General features: G+C 43.5%; 1 long non-coding RNA gene across 1 annotated transcript in view; it reads left to right on the plus strand.

Annotated features, from left to right (window-relative positions):
* The first annotated feature begins 9,291 nt into the window (after positions 1-9,291).
* Positions 9,292-18,139, plus strand: part of LOC120095947 (uncharacterized) — a 34,144-nt gene continuing 25,296 nt past the window's right edge. The window contains exon 1 of the long non-coding RNA XR_015634321.1: positions 9,292-9,682. This is a non-coding gene — a long non-coding RNA (uncharacterized LOC120095947). The remainder of the gene's footprint in view (positions 9,683-18,139) is intronic.

The raw sequence follows: 18,139 nt of genomic DNA on the forward strand, positions 1-18,139 counted from the left end.
GTTAAAGTTCAATATGAACTGTTATGGCTTGAGTCAGAGCTGAACACTGGGCAGATCCTCTTGCACCTGAATATGAGCTCATTGTGGGTTTTGTGGCTGACATGGAAGAATGCTGCTAATAAGCCAAAAAGCTATGATTATAATACTCATGCTCTGTTATTCCAATGTTCTGAAATTCTCCTGTTCACCACCTGTCTACTACCTGGTTGCTTCACTCAGGACCAATCAGCTTAAAGGTTAGTGGATAATAGTTTGTCTAGGGAGCCAAAATGTAGTACTGCTCTCCTCCTTGCCTTTTAAACATTTGAGCCTGCTTTTTCCTATAACAAGCCTGCCTTGAAAACAGACTGGTACCACAATAAGGCACCAGAGTCCTTATTGTGTGCCTGATTGATCAGAAATTAGTTCAATAAACCATCCTTGTCTGACTGAGTTTGGTGTTCATGTGGTTTGTGAAGTGATTCCTAGACCACAACAAGCTTTACATACATACATACATTCATACATATATACGTACATATTTGATGGATGGAACAGAGTTCCAACACATTCTCACACAAACCTTACACATACAGATATACATATCTATGCATATATACATATATATGCATGGACAATATACACATATACATATATACACATATATATACACATATATTCATATACATATATACACATATAAACATATATAGATACACACACAGCACATATATACATATAACATATATACACATACACATATATACATAGAACATACATACATACACACATATACATATACACACATATGCACATACATATATACACACGCACAATACACATATACACTTATATTCATATACACATATATGCATATATATACACACATACACACATATACACACAAATATACATATAACATATATACACATATGCATACACAATATACATAAATGTACATATATACATATACACAATACACACATATACATATATACACGTAGTTGTTGGGTGAAAGAAACAGTGTTCTAAGATACTCTCACATAAACTTTATATATATACATACATACACATAGTTGATGGGTGGAAGCAACAACATTTCAACAACTTTACTCTTTCTCTCACAGCTTGTATATCCCAGCAAAATCTTTCAAGCAGTATAAAATTACAATGTGATTATGTTTTAATTTTCCCCTAGTGAATGATTATGAAAAAGATGGTGCGTTGCCCAATACCTTCATGAGAAATAACATTATGTTGTACAGGTAGAGAAAACAAGTTATTCCCAAGAACCTTTGTACATTCTTAACTAAGCAACTTGTTATAGATTAACTAAGTGTAAGCAAGAAAAATAGTTTTTTTCAGCCAGTTTCTCTTACTGGCAGTCAGAAATTTTCACTTTCAATACTTTAAAGGACCGATTATCTTATTATTTATCTTTAAAAGTAATCTTATAAGAATCTTAAAAGACTCTAAACTTTTGTATAAACATCAGCCACATTTACTTTAAATCCTCGGAATGCATGTGTACTCATCAGCAATTCTTATTAAATCATATCAGGAAGCTGAGGGTGAGAATGGATATAAGAAATCAGTCATCAGCAGCCCAGCCTCAGTGAGAGTCACGCCAGTCAGGCTGGCATTGTTCTTGTTTCCTGACCATGAAGGTCCCTAGCTTAACTAATAAGAGTGTGCCTTTCTGAACTTCAAATTGTTCCCTAAGATTTCCTACACCAGAGTCCGTAGCAAAAACATCTCAACCTAGCTTCACTAACAATTTTATTTTTCCAAATGTCTTCTAAGGGCGGTGATCACAGCTGACAATCTACATCTCTAAGTTCTTTCCTAGGGTGGCGATTGGATGAACTAATCTGCTCCTGCAGCAATGCCTGAAAGAGATCAAGCATTGTTATTGTGAGTGCCAGAGACACTGTCCAGTGAGGGGCTGGAAGACCCCTAGGGTTTTCATATGATTCTTAGACTGAGAGGGATGTGAAGGCAGCAGGCAGAGCAGAAGTGCATGAGAGCATGGAGTCCTCAGGACATGGAGTCCTCCAGGTCGTACCACACTGAGGCATACCCATCGTGGCTGTGCTAACCGGTGGGCCACATTCCATGAGTTCTAAAGCCATTTGTTGTTCCTTTTTCACGGCCCTTGGCAGAAAGACAGGTTAGTATCACCAGAAAAGCATATAAATGCTAGGTGGGCATTGCAGCCTGTCTGTCATTCCAACCTCAGAAGGCAAGGGCAGGGGGATCTCCGGATCAGGATGTCTAGTAAGACTAAGCATATTGGTGAGCTCTGGGTTTGATTGAGAGAGTCTGCCTCAGTGAATAAGGTGGAAGAGTGATGGCCGACGATTCCTGAAGTCAACCTTGGGCTTTAACATGTCTCCCTATATGCACTCATACATGTGAAACATAAATAAGCAATTTGGACCTTAGCTGTTTGGTTTGCTTGTCTGTTTGTTTGTTTTTTTTAAAGCAAGACACATCTCCTTTGACTCTCTAGAGCTTTCCTGAGGACACCAAGATTAATTAATTTTTTTTTCTCACCCGAAATTGCAAGACTGGATATATGTTAGAATGTGAAAATCCGTACCAAACACAGGTTACAGCCATCAAGATGTTAGGAGGAAATACCACCTATAACCAGTGTAACCAAAGGGACACCCCAGCCTGCGTCTGTACTGAGAGCGGGTGCACCCCTACCCCACACTCCACCTCCTGAAAGAACCAAAGCAACGTTACTTGAGAAGCACAAGCTCATTTGCCATGACATTGCTCTGGCCTTGCGCCGTCGTCTATTTCCATTCCTGATTTGCACAGAGGGGAAGCAGCACAATTTATCATCTCTCGGGCCAAAACATCCATTTGGGGAAATCTATTTTCGTACATGCAGAGCAATGTCTTCAACTTGGCTGATTCCTGGGGAAAATCAAATCAAACCAGCCTCGGACCACCCCCGCCCCTGAGCACCACTCGCTCCCTATACACGCATCCTCACCAAAACACCCCTCCTTCCATATCCTTATGTATATAAAAACAAGGCCCGTGAGTGACTTTCTTGTTGGGTCAGGCATTGCAGGAAGTAATATACACACCAAGCACAGACACAGCTTCAGGCTGTCTTTCGGGCGTGCACTTGAAATAAATATTCTGGAGGCATTAACTTTTTGATGGCCGTGGTTGTTTTACTTTCCATTTTTCTTTTTCAATCAGAACCTCGGCTCTCTATTCTTTGCCTCTGGAGGGAAACAGATATGTTTGCTTCTGCAGGGCTTCAGCTGAAGGATAGACACTTGAGAGGTGCTAGAGATAGGAATGGATAAGAGCGGGACACAGATCCGAGCCCTGTGTGCTTATTAATCAATCGAATTCTTAAGCATTAGTGCTTGAGAATAAGAGAAGTCCTCTCAAGACACCAAGCCTATCTTGTTCACTTTCACAGGGAAGCCAGCCACCATCTTTTTGTTCTTCATTCCTGAAGACTGATACAGCCATAGGAGAGTCACACAGCACACTGATCGCAGACTTACATTATCCAGATTGGTTGCTGTCATTGGGACGCTGTGGGTGGACTCATTAGAAGTAGCATGTTGTCTTGGTTAGGGTTTTACTGCTGCAAACCAACACCATGACCAAGGCGACACTTATAAAGGACATTTAATTGGGGCTGGCTTACAGGTTCAGAGGTTCAGTTCATTATCATCAAGGCAGGAGCATGGCAGCATCCAGTCAGGCATGGTGCAGGACGAGCTGAGAGTTCTACATCTTCATCTGAAAACCTCTAGGAGAATACTGACTTCCAGGCAACTAGGACAAGGTTCTTAAAGCCCATGACCACAGTGACACACTCCTTCCAACAAGGCCACACCTACCCCAACAAGGCCATACCTCCTAATAGTGCCACTTCCTGGGCCAAGTGTTTTCAAACCACCACACATGTCTTCTGAGATTGCCTGTGTCTGATCAATCCTGGATAGGAAGTTGGACAATTGGCATTTGTTGGATAGTCTTGATTGTTCTGGGCTAGTGTTTACAGAAGCCACGAGTCTGAATTCTAATATTCTGTCAGTTCTTAATGATGTTTATTTATCTATTCAGCTGTGTCATTTATGTCATCCATGTCACCCTAAATAGTGACTTCTCCTATTGCTATGACAAAAAGCCAGACAAAAGCAATTGAAGGAAGGGAAGTTTTGTTCTTACTCAAGGTTTGAGGATAAAACCCATTATGGTTCTAGGCACATGAGGGGGCTGTTTATGTTGCACCCATAGTTAGGAAGCTGAGAGAGACGAATGCTGGTGCTCAGCTCACTCTCTCTCTTTTTTTTTTTGGTTCTTTTTTTTCGGGGCTGGGGACCGAACCCAGGGCCTTGCGCTTCCTAGGCAAGCACTCTACCACTGAGCTAAGTCCCCAACCCCCTCACTCTCTTTTTTAGTCTAGGGCTTTACTCAGTGACATGTGTCGCTCACATTCAGGTGGCTTTTCTTATCTCGGTTAAATATCTCTGGAGACATCCTCACAGACAGAAGAGTGTCTCCCAGATAATTCTAAATTCACTCCACTCATGATGAATTGACTCAGACTGAAGAAGACAATTTCTCAGACGTGGGCAGCCAGTAGATGTCACATGGACACAGGGACAGACACAAGTGAACGCAATCCTTCCTGAGCTAAACTAATTTGCTAGTGGCCTTGCTGGCTTATCCTATCAAGATAGCCTGCACTCATTTGATCTACTCTGACATTATAATCTAGGGTTCACTCAGCAATAATTGTGTAGCTGCATCGCTTACAGAAAACAAGGAGTTAATTGCAGACTTCAAGTACCCTTTGGTTTGAAGAGACTGATGTTTCTGGGTTGTTTTTGTTTGTTATTGGCCCAGTCTTAGTTGGTGACAAAGCATTTTTTTTTTCCTTTGGCTCTGGGCATGGTTGCGTCCTGGCCATGTCTGGATCTCTCAGCTCTAAGGGTATTACAGCCTCTCCATGCATTGTTCAATAAACAGCCTCCATCTGCCTTAAGCCCAGATTTACATACCTAAAAATTCAACAATATACATGCATAAGCATTAGCCATCTCACAAAAGCACCTTTCGGGTGCTGTGGAGCTCAGCCACGTTTGGATAACGCCGCTTGGATTGCGTGTCTTATTTTAGCAGCATGTTTTTAAGACTTTTTGACATCAAAGTAGACTTAAAGGCAATTCTTTATATTCTTTGACTCTCTTTATTTATTTATTTTTCAATCAAATCTTCCCACCGCATCAGTAAACATAGCAGTCTTCCAACAAGGCCGCTTAATTATCAGCTGTGCAGGCTGCAAAGACTCCTTTATGGGCACAGAGCCTGCATCCTTTGTGCAGCCAGCCGGGGTCCTGGAAAAGGGAACTGTCTGTGTGTTCATTATTATTCAGAGCCAACTTTCAGAGCAATGGTGGCTTCTGTTCTTCTGAAAGTTTGTCTGCTTTTATGAGTAGGTTATCTTGTCTGTAAACTGCTGGCCACAGAGATCACCCTTGAGACCCAAGTGGTAAGCAGATAAGGGGGTTTCTGTGATGGTAGCTATTGTGTAGCAATCCTTCTGAGCTGTAACAGACCATCCAGGAAGTAAACTACTCAAAAGTTCCAGGAAGTCCCTGAAACTGAACAGATTTGCTAGGCTCCTCCATTTACAAGCATATATTGGCTGTAAGGACTGCTGAGAATCACTCAGATCATCTAAGGTGCCTAGAAAAGTTTTAGATCTGCTGAGCTACTTGGAAAGGATACTTTCAACCTATTCAGTTGCCTATGAGGCTCTGTGAGCTGTCACCTGTGCTGATAAAACTGTATTTGAGTCATTTTGGTTTCTGTATGTAACTCCTCACCCATACTCCTGTAACTAGCTCCGACAAGACACGTTGGTTCTTCAAAGTGGACTTTGATATTTTTACTTTCATCTGTTGTCAGTTTCCTATATAGGGCAAATGGATGCTTGTTAACATCCCACCTCCCCACCCCCCAGGAGGAGTGTCACACATCAATGAACATCTCCACTGGGGCTTCATCAACACACTGGCATCAGGCAATGCTGACTTTTTATCCCATGCATGGAACTCATGGTCACCATAGATATACTATTACTATAATTTGGGTTGAGTGTGTCACCCAAAGGCCCCTTGATCACAGCTATTAGGAGGTAATGAGACTTTAAAAAATTGGGGTTCACTGAACTGAGAATGGGACCCCCGTTGAAGGAATCAGAGGACTGGAAGAGCTTGAAGGGGCTCGAGACCCCATATGAACAACAATGCCAACCAACCAGAGCTTCCAGGGACTAAGCCACTACCCAAAGACTATACATGGACTGACCCTGGACTCTGACCTCATAGGTAGCAATGAATATCCTAGTAAGAGCACCAGTGTAAGGGGAAGCCCTGGGTCCTGCCAAGACTGAAACGCCAGTGAACGTGATTGTTGGGGGGAGGGCGGTAATTGGGGGAGGATGGGGAAGGGAACACCCATAGAGAAGGGGAGGGGGAGGGGTTAGGGGGATGTTGGCCTGGAAACTGGGAAGGGGAATAACAATCAAAATGTAAATAAGAAATACTCAAGTTAATAAAGATGGAAAAGAAGTTGGGGTTCAGTGAGCAATATTGTCACTAAGGGTGGGCCTCTGTGTTTTCCTGGGATGACATGAGCAAATGTCTATTTGTTAAAGATAGCGTATCAACAATAGACCTAAGAAATGTCAGCTCAAATCCAACTTGGCAGATTGATTGTTGCGTTTATTGGGAGTGGTTACAAGAATAGGGGTGATAGGCTTATAGGGTTTATAGGACCAGGGATGATTCCCAAACAGTGGCGTCACCAAGACATTCTACTCCATCAGGGATGATGATCCCACAGACACTCTTTTAGTTAACCTCCCTTCAACATATCCTAACAGCTCTCAAGCCATGGGGATGATGGCTGTATCCCAAGGGTGGAGGCTGTGCCTTCTCTTCCCACTTCCTACCAGTGAATATTAACAGTTACATCATCATTCCTTGATCTATCTCCTTGTTGCTCTTATTATGTTGCCATGACCACAGTGCCAAACATTCTATAGGTCACCACAGCAACCTCTGCTCCAGGATGGCCAATTGTCCTGTCATGCCTATGCTCAGGGGAAATACTTCACCCCAGCAAGCCTCAAAAATGATTCTTGGACACATATAACCCAGCCATGAATCGTCTTTCTACAGATCCTAAAATAATGGTCCAGCTTGGCCATGGATTTACAATCTCTAAAACTTCATGCCCAAAGAAACCTTTTTCACACCATTTCTCTCAGGTGACTATCATCATGGTGGAGAGATGTCTAACACAGGTACTATGGAGTCAAGGCCTAGCAGAGGACTTTGAAGTTGAGGCTCCAGTGAGGAAGGGAACCGAGTGACTGACTGTCCTCATTCTCTGAGCCCCAAACTCCTGAAACTCACACACATTGACCACCAAGGGATTCTGCGATGCTGAGGCTAATGATAATTCACCTTTTAATTCATCTTATGGTCATTTAGAGTGTCTAGGCTGTCAGTGAAATTCTTTCTAGCACCAATTCCTAGCACAATGAAGCAGCAAACAGTTGGTTGCCCATGCAAGTGAAATTTTAAAGATTTATTTATTCATTTATTATATATAAGTATACTGTCGCTGTCTTCAGACACACCAGAAGAGGGCATCGGATCCCATTACAGATGGTTGTGAGCCACCATGTGGTTGCTGGGAATTGAACTCAGGACCTCTGGAAGAGCAGTTGGGTGCTCTTAACGGCTGAGCCATCTCTCCAGCAAGTGAAATTTTAAATTACATTTTCTTTGATGCTCTAAGGGGAAAAGTCTTCTGAGTTTGTCTCCAGTTGTTCTAGTCTACTTTCTGGTGATAAAACACAGCAAAAAAGCAAAGGAATAGCAACCCAAGTCCAACTTAGCAAATTGATACGTTTATTGGGCTTACTAACGGGAACAGTGGTGGTGGGGTTATAGGGCCAGGGGTGACCCAACAACAGCAATGTCACCAAATAGTCCCATTCCATCAGAGATGATGGCCTCCCAGACACTTTTCAGATAACCTTCTACCTTTAACATATCCTAACATGTTACAGCTCCCAGCTCCCAGCCCATCCCTGAGGAATATTAGGGCAGGAAGTCAAGGCAGGAACTTAAGAGTTAGGAACTGAAAGAGATCATGAAGGAATGATGCTTACTGACTCTTCTGCATGGCTTGCTCAGCCTGATTTCCTACATCATCCAGGACCACCTTCCCAGGGTGGCACTGCCCACAGTGAGCTGGGGCCTCCTGCGTCAATAACTAGTCAATAGAATGCTCCATAGATATGGACACAGGCCAATCTGAAAGGGGGTAATCCCTCAACCTAGGTTTCCTCTTTCCAGGTATGTCAAGTTGACAGCCAGGATTAGCCATCCAAACAGTATTGCTTCCAGAAAGGGAATGTTTACGAATCCTTCCCCCATGTGTTGGAGACATAAACCCATCTTCTCAAAGATTAAATCAATTCCTTTAGCTTGACTTCTAGGAATGTCTCCTTAGAGGCCGGCTTTGAACTGTGACCACCCATTTGCAAATGACATAATATACCTGTCTCTGAATGTGTCCGGGTAATAGAGTAACTTTCTACTTATTGCTCTTGTAGAAAAGTTTAATCCCAATCTGAGGTTTCTACCCTGCCTTTAACCTTTTTTTTTCTTCTTTTTTTCGGAGCTGGGGACCGAACCCAGGGCCTTGCGCTTGCTAGGCAAGTGCTCTACCGCTGAGCTAAATCCCCAACCCCGCCTTTAACCTTTTAAATAAAACACATACGCACACACGCACACACACACACACGCACACACACACACACACACACACACATGCATGCACAACCTTTAATTTACAGTAAGTAAGGTAGATATCTATCCTCTATGCTAGTATGTCTATTTCCTAGCCAATAATCCCATTACATAATTTGCCATGTTTCCTCTGGGCTGCTCTTTACTCCAATTAGCCAATCTACACGGCCATTATTTTGTGCTTCCCTAACCCATGGCTGCTTTCTTCTCTCCTCACCTTCTTCTCCCTTCTGATCCCAAATCTAGGAACTCTACATCCCACCTATGTCTCTTCTTCCCAGCTATTAACTGCTGGCATCTTTATTCACCAATCAGCAATAACATGGGAGTAAAGTCACATTGTGCCACTTGGATCTGTGTGCAGACTCTCTCGTCTCCGGGGCAACCAGGTCTTGGGGGCCCACACTTAGCATTGTGATACATAGCAACAGACCAAACCTCACACTCATGGCACCCACCTGGGCCTTTCCTAGTGTTGAGCTAATAGTAAACCTGTCTTACCCTTCTTCCAAGCAGGCAAACATTATGATTAAGTGTCTTTTCATCAAAGGTCAGTAGAATGGCTGAACAAATGTGAAATGCCCCTGTCTCCCATTTCCACCCGTCTCGGCCCATGAGATCTCGCAGCATAATGATCTGTACAGTATTATGTGGATTTTCCCAGCCTTGGATACTCCAAGGCCACAGGACTATCTTTTAAACGACTCTCCTGCTGAATGTGCCTGTGTCATAATTTCAGAGGCGCAAACTCGAAGTGACACTTTAACAGCCGTGAGGGTTGGTTTGGTTCAGTTATCATCCTTTTATTCCAGACACAGTCCCAGGTAAGAATGCACACCTCTGAGGGGATGTGCTGTCTTGCGGGAATATGCTATTGCTATTTTTGTAAATTAACTTTTGGTTTTTCAGCTGCGCGATGAAGGGCTTGAGCAAAAACTGATTGAGATTTTATCGCTACTACATCTAAATATTTTTAAAAATCAAGTTGACAAAGTTTAAATACAAACATCAATCATTAAATTAGTTAAAACAAAAAACCTCTGAACCTCACATTGAAGACTAAAATCTGACCGTTATATATGAGTACTTGAATCTATTCTCATATCCCACAATGGCATATTTCTGACACATTGAGGAGTAATGTTGACCTCCATACTGGACCAAGCTCAGATTCCCATCTTGTTCATGATGGGAACATTGGATATGCAAAAATATACCTCTTCAGGGGCTGGAGAGATGGCTCAGTGGTTAAGAGCACTGGCTGTTTTTCTATAAGACCCGAATTTAGTTCCTAGGACCTACATGTCTACTAACAACCATCTGTTAACTCCAGTTCCAGGAGAGCTGATGTCCTCTTCTGGCCTCTTTGGGCATGGCACTCAAATGGTGCACATATATGTGTGGGCAAAAACTTCATACACATACAGTAAAAATAAAATATTAAAAATACTACTTCCATTTACAGGTAGTATATGTTGATGATGTTCATGCAGTAAACCTCAATGCTTCCTGACTATATGATACACTTGAATATGCAGGATCTACTAAAAGCTTGAGTCAAAGATACTCAACCGTTTTTGACCAGCTTGGCTTTCTCATGAAACACCTTGCAAATTTTTTTTCCCACTAATTTACTGATTCAGTCAAAATTGATTTGCCAAATATTATTGAACCAAATTATTGTAGCTGGCAGTAAATAACTGTAAATGAGACCGGTATGAATTACCACAGGCTTTTACCACCTTAAGTGCAAACTGCCATTTTATTTTTAAAGGTTTATTTATTGGTTTTACATGTGTATGGCTAGGTTTACCTACATGTATATTTGTGCACCACATACATACAGTACCACAGGGGCCAGAGGAGGGTGTTGTGAACTGTCGTGTGGGTGCTGGAAACCAAACCCGGGTTTTCCACAAGAGCAGTCAGTGCTCTTAATCCCTGAGCCATCTCTCCATCCCCTGCCATTTTATTATGGGGAATAAGAGGTATCAAAATAGAGCCACATGCAACTTGAGTTTATTTGAGTCTTGAGTTTCATGCTGCATGAGTCCTCTGGCTCGCCCAAGACACACAGATTCACAAATGCAAAGGACCCCAGGATTATGTGACCCCATCCAGTCTTAAAATACAAAAACAAAAACAACTTCCCTCAGAACGAAACAAAACAAAACAAACCTCTCCGGTACGTGTGTACACCTAGAGTGAACTGCACACCAGTTACCGATTGTTTTGTTCTGATTTTGTAAGTGAAGCTGCCTTAGATTGATGTAGAATATTAAACGCACAATTCTGTCAACACTGTACATTTTTTTGGGACTCTCATGTAAAACGAACTTACAGCCTTTAATTAGCTTAGTATTGCAAACAGCGAATATGGACCCAGTGGTGTAGGGTTTGATTGTGCAACTGAGGCAGTGGCTTCTGAGGAAAGTTTGAGTCCCTGACCAGTTAGGAAGGAGTCTACTGAAAAGTGCTGTTTGGGGATTTGTTGTTTGGTACCTGTCAATGAAGAAAAGGATCGACTCATTTGAAAACAGCCATTGGGCTGGAGAGACAGCTCAGTGGTTAAGAGCATGGACTTGTTGTTGTAAAATTATATAAAATAAAGGCTTTTACACCACTAGGTCCGGCACTGCAGTGCCCCAAGATATCTGGTAGATATCTTAATCCCAGTCAGCAAAGCCTCTCACCCGCTTTGCTCCATCCCATAAAACACTGCTGATGGCCTCTCTCTGGACTTGGCAACAATCTCTCTACCCATCTAGTTCCCAAGACAGGAGGCCACCATGCCAGAAATATACATCTCAATTCCATGGCGGCTTAGCGTCCCAGCCGCCACATAGTCTCTTAAACTTAATTCACCACAGGAAAGAACACACAGCACAATAACCTCTGATCCAGTTGATAAGATATAATTGCCCACCTATACAAAGCCACCCATCCCTTGAGAACATTCATAACAACCTGTAAAGGTACAGCGTGGAATCTTGACATCTGCCTCCATGTTCTCTCTCAATGGCTTCCTCTCCGGTCTCCTTCCGTTCCAGTCTCCTCCTCTCCGCTCAAACTTTTCTCCCGCCCATCCTTCCTTCTCGTCCAATGACAGGCTTCGTTCTATCTTGTACCCGCCTTCACCTGTATGACATGTTACACCGACTGCTCTTCCAGAGGTCCTGAGTTCAATTCCCAGCAACCACACGGTGGCTCACAACCATCTGTAATGGGATCTGATATTCTCTTCTGGTGTGTCCGAAGACAGCTACAGCGTGCTTATATATAATGAATAAACAAATCTTAAAAAAAAAAAAAACTGTGCTTGAAAACAGGCATTAGAAAACTCAGTTAAGTGGGATGTGGGTGCATGGAAACAGGATTCCCTGGTTTTGTTTGTTCGTTGTTTTTTTCGTTCTTTTTTTGACTCGTGTCTGAAAGTTTTCAAAGGAAAAATCAGCATACAGGATAGAACGTTCCTTCTAGAATCCTGGAGACACAGTGTCCCTTTACATTCTCTCCTGAGCTTGATTTACCTCAGAGTCTCTACATGTGGGTGAACCTTTATAAAGGGTGTCAAAGGCACTCTTGATGCTGTCCCCTAGAGACCCCATCCATCCGTCACAGAGGCTCTCAGAGAATCAAACAAGCCCATTACACACCTGTGTCTCATACAGGTTAAATATTTGAGAGAGGTCTGAAAATGTGCATAACTATGCTACATTGGTTGTGTGTCTGGGTGTTGAGAAATACAGTTGGTTGCATCATCAAATCCAGTTGCCATGGACACTAGAAAGTTTAGAAAATTTAAATAGACACTAAATGAATCAACAGTTTTTTACCCAGCAAACCCCATCAAGCCTCTCTCCTAATCTACCTCTGCTTGTCTCAGGAGGATTGGCTATTTCTCCAATGTGGTTCCTTATCTAAACTTATTCTTCTATACTTTCAGGGCTTGCTGTGTTTTATATATGACACAATCCATCCACGCCACCATTGTGATTATATTTCCCTGATGTCTCCCACATCTTATAGGTAGGAAGGCACATCTCTTCTATGATCCTATTGCCTGGCATTTACCGCTTAAAAATGCTTGTGGTCAAGTTGGGCCACTGTGGCCATCTGTTGATAGAATATAGTCAATATCTCTAGTTATTTTGCTCTCCAATGGTACACTCTATGCCTGGGTAAGCCTGCATGTCAGAAGTCAGTGGCAAAATCTTCCTCTATCACTCTCTACCTTATTTTTTGAGACAGGGTCTCTCACAGAACTTGGAGATCACCAATTCATCTAGACTAGCTGCATAGCCAGCCCCAGGGAGTCTAATGTCTCTGTCTCCTCAGTATCTCCATTATTGATATGCAACTCCACGGTTGGCTTTTGTGTGTTGAGAATCTCAACTCAGGTCTTTATGCCTACCCAGACGCACTTATTGACTGAACTATCTCCCCAGCCCTGGTAATTGCTTTTAATGGGGGATTATATATTAAGTATGAGTTTACATGTTAACTTCACTATACACAGCAGTATCACAGACTGGCAACAAGATGGGCTGAAGGTAAACTCATCACTTATTCATGTCACAAGAGTGATCATGGATGCTGCTCATTATAAATTTATGTGCAGAGTTAGCACCAAGTCGTGTACCCTAGAAAGTCTGTGGCCTTTGGAGGAAATAAGAGTGAGGCTAGTCAGTGTACCTGGGCCATTATTATTATTATTTTTTACTACTACTACTACTACTACTACTACTACTACTACTACTACTACTACTATTGTAAAAGAAAACTTCCTTTTAAATGGCTACAGGTTCATAAGATGTTGCAAAGATGTAATGGAATGGCCATATGTACTCTTCACTCAGTCAATAAAGAGAGTGAGAATGTGAGAGGTCGTCCAACCTGGGCTATGAGACACTTCACTTTAAGAGAAACAATGTTTAATATCTCCAACCTGAGGTTCTATTGCTAATGGACACAGTATCTTTTCTCTCATCTTGAGTCCTTTCTGTCTAAGCTTGTTCAGATGAAGTGTTACCCCGAGGGTCTCAGCCCAAAGTTGCAAGAGAAGGACCCCTATGGTCGTCATCTAGACCCAGACAGACCCCCAGATTTCATACTACAGAATTCATGTTTTAGCATTCTCTGGATTCTCCCACAATCCCTTTCTCAGGATAAGAGGTTGCTTGGGATGGTTTCAGTGATGGTGAGTGACACAGACAAGCATCTCAAAGACAGAGCAGCAATAGGAAGAGAGGGCAGAACCGTGGGAGTTTGGAAATTTGCCTTGTTTCTCTCATTGCTGAGAGAGTTCTGACAAAAGTATAAAAATCTCGAATCTTGCAAAGCGGAGACAGTATTGCTGTTTAAAAAACGAGCAAACACACGCACGCTTCTCTTTCTGCTAGGGACAATGGTCTGCAGAAGTCAAACAAAGCAGACTGCCAATCACGGCTTGTTTCTCAAAATAGACTTTGTTTTCAGCTCTAGTCCAAAATAGATTCCCACTTGCCAGCACTTCGCCGTAAGTAAGGAACCCATTTTCAGCAGAGTCTGCCTCTCTCCCGAGTCACTGAAGAGAAAAGAATGTTCTACTTAAAAATAGCAGTCTCTTCCTCTATTTTTCTCTTGTCTTATTTCTGCCCCACATCAGTTATGTTCCCAGGCACACTCCCTCCCTGTGATTTTGCTGGGAATGGTTCTATCCTACTCAAGTGGGAAGTGAACAGCTTCCTTCCATAGAACTGAATTCTGAGGCATCTAGAATCCACGGAAGGGGCTGGAAGTAAGAGGAAGGGTAGAGAGAGGAAGGAGGAGGGACAAAGAGGGAGGAAGTGAGGGGAAGGGCAGAGGAATGGGAAGTTGGGCAGTTGGTTAGTTAGCGAGTGACCCTGCTATGTAGCAAACTCAGTCCAGCATTCATGGCAGTGACTTGTAGAGCTTGGTGGGTCTCCAAGCAGTACAAATCCAGGTGAAACACCCATGGCCAAGTGAAGACACAAGCAAAGGTGAAGTGTGACTCCAAGAGACTACACACCATCCATCTTCAAAAGGCAAAGTAAGACAACTTTTTAAAAAGCTTTATAGATTCCTAGGTCTGCTGAAAGCTTTTCCTATGTGGTCTGCGTGCCTTTTTTTGGTCTTGTTTTCTGATATCAGAGGGTCGGAGGGCACATATTATTTACAGTATTTAATATGGAAAGGCAGAAACCACTGGGCACATAAGTACAGTGCCCATAGAGCCCAGAAGAAGGCACCGGATTTCCTCAGAGCTGAAGTGGCAGGTGGTTGTGGGCTGCCAGTTGGGTTCTGGGAACTGAATTCTAGTCTTTCAGAAGAGCTGCAAGTGCTCTTAACCACTGAGCCATCTCTCCAGCTACTTTTCTGCTGATGGGATGAAAGTATAAGACAAAAGCTACTTAGGGGAGAACATGTTTATTTTGGCTCACTCTTTCAGAGGGCCAGAGTCCATCATGGTTGCTAAGGCATGGTGGTGGGAGCTGGGAGACTGGTTAGTCACATTGTGACCACACACAGGAAGCAGAGCTAACAGGCAGTGGTCCTGGGCTATGAAACCACAAGGTCTGCTCCCATTCCCTACTTCCTCTAACTCTTTAAGGGTTCACAACTTCCCTAAACAACACCATCAGCTGAGGACCAAAGGTTCAAACCCACAAGCCTGTGGGGGACATTTTATTCAGAACACAAGTGCGGTTCCAGATGAGCCAGAGGAGCCGGTGACCACGGTGACTCAGGAGCTGACCTGTCTCTGGATAGCTCGTGGGTCTCACCTGTGGGCACAGGAACAAAATGGCCACATGCCTGTTGATTGACAATATGGTTTGATGTGGGATCAGTTAGAAGATCTGTGAGACCCTTCCCCCGAGTGATAGCCTAGCTATAAAGGGATCTGAGGAAAAGTGGTACTCGTGCGGACAGTCTTCCCTCCACACCGCTGAGTGCATCTGCCTGGTATCATGGCTGCTATCCTTCACTGACGTCGGAGCACAGCTTCTTGGCCTTTCACTCTGCACCAAAGGTGATTTTCCTCCAGACATCCTCCAGCTCTTCAGCACAAGGTTGGGACTTCCGAGGCATGCAGTCCTGGGGATGGTGCAGCCACTGTGTTCTCAGCCTTTCTAGTGTGCAGACAGCTGTTGTTGGGCTGCCCAGCCCACATCATGTAGTCACTCGAATAAATCCCCTCTGTAATCTACATGCCTCCTATCACTTCTCCTCTGGAGAACCTGACTCATCCAGTCAGTGTGGACATTCAAAGGACATTCAAAGGACATTCAAGGACATTCAAAACCAGTGACTTCAGCTCAAAGCTTTAAGCCAGCATCTCTTTTGCATCTTGTTGGCCTGTTCCCAACCTTCACCTGTACTGAGGCTACCTCCATGCCCAGGGGCCAGCTTTGTGTGTGTGTGTGTGTGTGTGTGTGTGTGTGTGTGTGTGCGTGTGTGATGTTTGCAGTTGAGGGTTGGCCAGCTTTGTGTGTGTGTGTGTGTGTGTGTGTGTGTGTGATGTTTGCAGTTGAGGGTTGAATTTACCTGCATGTACGGGTTTGGTCTTCAAACAGTTGTATTAAATTGCTTTTCTTTTTTTTTTGCGAGCTGTGTCTTTTTAATGGAGAATCCTTAATTCAATAGCTAAGTGGTTTCAAAGCCAAAAGCCATTGTGTATACAGTGAGCTTGCTGCTAAATTAATTTCCAAGTAGTTATTTAGTCCTGATCCTTCCGCCTTGCCAATCCCCACAAACATTCTGAGCAAGGCCCTTTTTCTTTTCTTTTCCCCTCCCCTTTCCTCTCCGCCCATCCTCCTTTTCTTCCCTTCCTTCCTTCCTTCCTTCCTTCCTTCCTTCCTTCCTTCCTTTCTTTCTTCCTTTTTTTTTTTTCCGGAGCTGGGGACCGAACCCAGGGCCTTGCGCTTGCTAGGCAAGCGCTCTACCACTGAGCTAAATCCCCAACCCCTCTTTTCTTCCCTTTCATCTTTGAGACAGTGTCTCCTTTTTAGCCTAAGCCAGCATGGATCTTGCCATGTAGACTGAGAAACCTTGAATTCCAGAGAATCCTCTTGACTTGAGATTACAGGTGAGAGCTACCACCCATATGGAACCTTTCTCTGTTATGTTCCCCAGTCCCTGAAGCCAATGCCATGATCCATGTACCTTAAAATCCACCTAGAACTGTTCTGGCATGTAGTTAAGTGCCCGATAAAAATACGCAATTGTTACTATTCATGGTCACTCCTTTGGTATTTGAATCGACAATTGTGTCTCACATGTTTGTCCAGTCTGTAGCCGGGCTCTGTAAGCAAAGTGGGAAGAGAACAGTCCATGTTCAGCCCTTCTTATCCCACAGTGGCACGAGAGATGATGGCTTAGGTAGGTGCCTTCTTCCGAACTTTCTTCTTGGCTGTCACAAACAGCTCACATGTCAAGACATATCCGCTTTCTAAAATTTCTAGGCTTTTAAAATATTTGTATGTGTATGGCTGTTTTGCCTGCATGTGTGTCTGTGCACCATACATGTCCAGTGCCAGGAGAAGTCAGAAGAGGGTGGATTCCCTGGAGTAAGAATTAGAGGTGGTGGGGTTGGGGGTTTAGCTCAGTGGTAGAGCACTTGCCTAGGAAGCGCAAGGCCCTGGGTTCGGTCCCCAGCTCCGAAAAAAAGAAAAAAAGAATTAGAGGTGGTTGTCACCGTGTGGGAGTCACCATATGGGCACGGGGAACTGAACCCAGGTCCTCTGGAAGATCACCCAGGGTGCTCTTAATGCCTGAGACATTTCTCCAGACCAATTTAGTGATTTTAATCGACGAGCCACATGACGGTCCATTCAGTCTCTCTCTTTTTTTTTTTTTGTCTCTAGTTGGAAATGGGGCAGTCGGTCACAAAGCTAATTCACCCAAAAGGTAGGCGAGTGCCACAGTACGTTGCCATCCTGTGGTCAATGCTTTCAGGCATGAGCTGGGCCTGCTCAATGCTGCGGATTCCATTATAGGGAATGTCAGCTTCAGTGTGAGTAGTTAATGATATGAACCTCAGAAACGGTAGGACTATTTACAAAGGTTCTCTATGCTACATTTCAGGCACACATTACCCCTGTGTACAATAACTTCGTTTAACAGTGACCCGGGCTCCGCTTTGAAAGCAAGGAAGAGGTGATTCGCGTCATTACCTGAGGTGCAGAGATCTTCACTCCTGGGGTGGAGACCACGAGGTCGTCATCTTCTCCTCTGTTCCAGATAGAGCCTGCAGTGACCCTACCTTCAAACACTCTAAC

The sequence above is a fragment of the Rattus norvegicus genome, chromosome 12 (genome assembly GCF_021556685.1).
Source record: "Rattus norvegicus strain SHRSP/BbbUtx chromosome 12, alternate assembly SHRSP_T2T, whole genome shotgun sequence".
NCBI classification, from domain to species: domain Eukaryota; kingdom Metazoa; phylum Chordata; class Mammalia; order Rodentia; family Muridae; genus Rattus; species Rattus norvegicus.